We start from the raw sequence: 4641 nt of genomic DNA, 5'->3' as shown, positions 1-4641 counted from the left end.
CCTAACAGCAGTCGAAGCATTAACTACGACACCGCCATAGCCTAACTGGGAAGCTATGTTTCGGTGGTAGAGTTATCAGTTGGTTTAGTTCGTATCTCACTGATTGTCAACTGGCGGTGAAAATTGGTGATAATTATTCTGATGAATTTTCTGCTCCATTTGGAATTCCTCAAGGCAGCCACCTAAGACCGTAGATTTCCCTTCCATACATCAATGATGCGAATTGTAAACTGAAAGTTCCCCGTTTGTCCTTCGCCAACGATTTTAATCCAAATTTGAAACTTTAATCGAATCAGCTCTATTGCTGAAGCCCACGTGCGTCAGCTCCCAATTAGATAGTAATGGAGCTTTCCAGTTATGTGTGTATTGGTACTTGAAAATGAGGCAAACAACAGTAAACAAAAGAGATGCATTCCTTTGTCACCAAGGTACAGAACGAATTTCGTCTTCCGCTGTCTTAAATACCAGCAAATTCTTAAAATATGTGCTTGAATTTGGAACAGGATGGAAAATTTGACTAAAATATGTGCTGCAGTGTGGCAAACGGAGAAATACAACTAGTAATCGCCATTTTTCGGGTTGTTCCACCAGCATCATCTGTTCCCCAAAATGAGGTAAACATCATGTATATACACGCGTATTTTGTGTACGCTAGTGTGGGTGCTTGAGCTGTCAGATAGCTCTATAGTGAGAACAGGTAGTGTGTGAAGTTTGAAAAATTCGGTTCAACTGTGATAGTAGCAAAGTTTTTGGAAAGACGACAGATATGCACAGGAAAACTAACGAAGATATTTACATTCTTAAAATTAAAGATTTTTAACGAAGAACTGAGACAACTCTATCCTTGAAAAAGACTAAAATAAATAGTCCATACTTCGGAGTGAATTGAAAAAGCCAGTTATAAATTCCGTAAAAAACTTAAAAGGCCAAAAAACACGGTAAACATTACGAAACTAACAGTCAACAGAGTCTAAAGTTACAACCAAAAACTCCCCAAGTAACCAAAAGTTCCGATGAAAGGGTTTTTTGGCTAATCAGCCAACGAAATGATCATGAATAGAACTCTATTCAGCTTAATTTTTAAGCAATTAACCGTACTTTCAAATTCGTATTTGATGATTAAACTACGAAGGGAATACAAAGCAACTTCTAACAGAACTAGAAAGTAAATAATCTTAAAAATAAAAAAAAACTGAGGGAACTTTTCCCACTTCTTCTTCCTGTTTTGTAGATTCATGACATTTCCCGTTTAAACTAAGGCATTTAATTTCGGTTAATAGTGATAACCAATATCAATTATTTTATTTATTGAAAGATCATCAGAAGAATAATCGACTGTTTTTTTTATAAATATTAATTTATTGTAACTTACCACACACCACCAACTAAAATTTCGGGGATTTGAACTCGAGTATACCCCTTCAGTGACTTCTCAAGCAACAATGTGAGTTTTATTGTACTCCTATGGTGGTCTTCAAATTCCATCATAATAGTATAATCAAACCCAAGTTGTTACTTGGGTTAGATGCATACCACTGCTCCTTTGCTGGAATATGCGATTTGCATCGATTTTACTCGATGTGCCAATTTCTCATTTACCACAGCCCTGAAACGAACTTACACTCAAGAACAACTCATCGGTAAAATTCACGTTTCTCATTTACCACAGCCCTGAAACGAACTTACACTCAAGAACAACTCATAGGCAAAATTCACGTCACTAGCTGCGTTAGAGATGGCGCAATGCATCAAGATAAGCTTGTAACGCGGAACGCTCAGGTTCACATCCAGAAGCGGTAGGTGTTAGTTGGAGTTTTTTTTTAAATGGTCTATCTTGATCGCATGAACCTTTACAGATACTGTTTGCTTCTTGTGATCGGCGGTTTTCGGCGAAAATAAATTCAAATTCAAGTGCCAGTCTTGTCCGTACGTTTCGAGCTACTTACTGGCTTTCACTCATTATCTGCGGACACTAAAAACGATGTATTTAACAAATTACACATATTACAATTTAAATTTAAATTCTGACTTACACATTTTGCGTCTTAACACTACACACTCTATCTCTTTACAAACACATAATACATAAACTATCTTCTGTTTTGCTCTCTCTCAAGAATTTGTATCACAGGGTTGTAGGCGGTTTTGAAAGCTACAGAGTCAATTTGTTTGTTTACGATGTTATCCTCACCTCTAATCTTAATATGAAACGTTTCAGCAATCAGCCTGGTGTTATGTTTGGAAATCTTTTCTACTATTTTAGCCTCGTCAAAATTGAATTTATATCCTTTTGTTTCGTAAAAGTGTTGCGTTAAACCTGTACCACCAACTGTTTTAGATTTTATCGTATATTTATGCTGTTCAATTCGTTTGTGCAAAAACTGACTAGTTTCTTCTATGTATGACTTTTGACATTGTCCGCAACTGATTTCGTACACGACATTTGTGTTTTTGTCCTTTGTGATTTTATCTTTTAGTTTTGTAAATAAATCGTCTTTTACTTTATCAGTTGGTTTGTGAGATACGGCAATATTGAATTGCTTCAAATACCTGCATAACTTTTCACCCAAACCGGCAACATAGGGAATTGTTACAAATTGTTTAGTTGTTTCTTTTGTCGGTACCTCTAGCGTGTTGTACATTCTATATAATCTTTGTTTTATAATCTCTTGTACAAAATATCTAGAATAATTATTTTTAAATAACATAGATTTAACTGTTAGTAATGTTTTTGGTCTGAAATTAGCATCTATTAACTTTAAGGCCCTGTCAACTAAAGCAACTGCAGTATTTTTCTTATGACAAAACGGACTGACTGAGTTGTAATCCAAATATCTACTATTCAGATCTTTCGGAGACCACTCTGTTGTTATTTTCCCTTCATGTCTTCGTAGGATGGTGTCTAGGAATTTTAACTGGTCATTCATCTCCAACTCGACGGTGAACTGCATTCTCTGGTGGAAACTATTGAAGACGCCAAGGATCTCGTCCACATGTTCAGCTTCGGCGCCCATTATACAGTTATCTACATAGCGCATATAGAAAACAGGGTTTACTCCACGTTGTTCTAGTTTTTCCAAGGCCGCCTGTTCTATACGTTCCAGCACAATGTTTGCAACTACCGGAGAAAGAGGTGAACCCATTGGAATTCCAAATTTTTGCCGGAAAAATCCACCATTGTACTGGAAAAAGGTTGATTCCAGTACCACTTTTAGCATTTCCATAAAACTACATTTTTCGATACAAGTATGCTGCTCGATTTCATTCCATCGTTGATCAACCGATTCCAGCGCGAAGTCCACAGGCACGTTTGTGGAAAGAGAAACTACGTCCAAAGAAAACAGAATGGTATTTGGCTGCAAATTTTGTTCACATATATCGTTCACAAATTCGAAACTGTTTGTTATATGATGCGGCGTTTTTCCCACAATATGATTCAGGATATTAGCCAGATATTTTACCATTCTGTACGTCGCCGTTCCGATAGTTGAGACTATTATTCTTAATGGCCTACCCTCTTTGTGCGTCTTAGGTAGTCCATATACTCGTGGCGGGTTGCAATTGAACAATTTCAGCTGCCCCTTTACAGATGGTTCAATATAGCCTTCGCTACACCACTTGTCAATGATTAAATTGATTTTCTTTAAGGTAACAGTTGTGGGATCTCTGATTAGACGTTCGTAGGTTTCATCATCATTAACAAGCGATTGCATTTTCGTATCATATTCGCCACGATCCATAATGACAATTGTTTTACCTTTGTCTGCTTTTGTAACCAACAGATCGCAACGATTTTCCAGAAAACGCCTGAATTTTTTACAGATACTTTACAGAAGTTAGAAGTAGGAGGCGGTAGAAAATAAAATTTAAAGTGCCATTTTATAAATTTTTGGCAAAGGTTCTGTAGAAGCTGCTTAGTGTTCTATGCAGCGAACTCACGGCAACTTAGCAAGCTATAGATCGAGTGACACCATTATCCGAACTCTTAGTTTTGTTTCAAGTTGCATGTTGAACTTTCAAGCTGCATGTTGTACTTTCAAGTTGCTACAAATATTAACGGCATTCTATTGAGAATAAAGTTCGGTTTCCAAACGTAGTGTCTGGTTGTTCAGCAAGAAAGTTCTGCGAAAATAAATTTGAACCAATCTTAAAATTTTCAAGTTCGTTCCTTAAGTGAAATTCTAACTTTTTGCTGCTTAGGATCTGCGAAGTCTAGGATTTCTGCAACTTCGCGCATGGTGGACGAACGGTAGTACTGTCTGCCACCGCTTGCTTCCGCGTCACATCATCCCATCTGGTCTTCGTTTGCTCGTCAACGGATTCATTTTTCAAAAGGATAACGACCCCAACACACACGTCCAAACTGGATTTTATCGAAACAATCCCAAGAAGTGCTTTTTTTGTTGGAGGTTTTGACTATATTGTACATTAATTGAAGTTTTGTAATAGTATAGTGAGGTGCTTAAAAGGAGGGAATGGTCGCCGCAACTGGTTCGTAGAATGCCCAGCATCTGCGCAAAAATAATTAAATCCAGGTGTGTTCACTTTGACAAATAAAAATTAAAATAATTTTATTCCTTCTTTTTTGTTATATTTTACTAAATTTTTTACTAAACATTTATATCTTTCGTTCAAACTATG

This window comes from Sabethes cyaneus, chromosome 2 (genome assembly GCF_943734655.1).
Source record: "Sabethes cyaneus chromosome 2, idSabCyanKW18_F2, whole genome shotgun sequence".
NCBI classification, from domain to species: Eukaryota; Metazoa; Arthropoda; class Insecta; order Diptera; family Culicidae; genus Sabethes; species Sabethes cyaneus.
Note: the sequence above shows the minus strand (reverse complement) of the source record.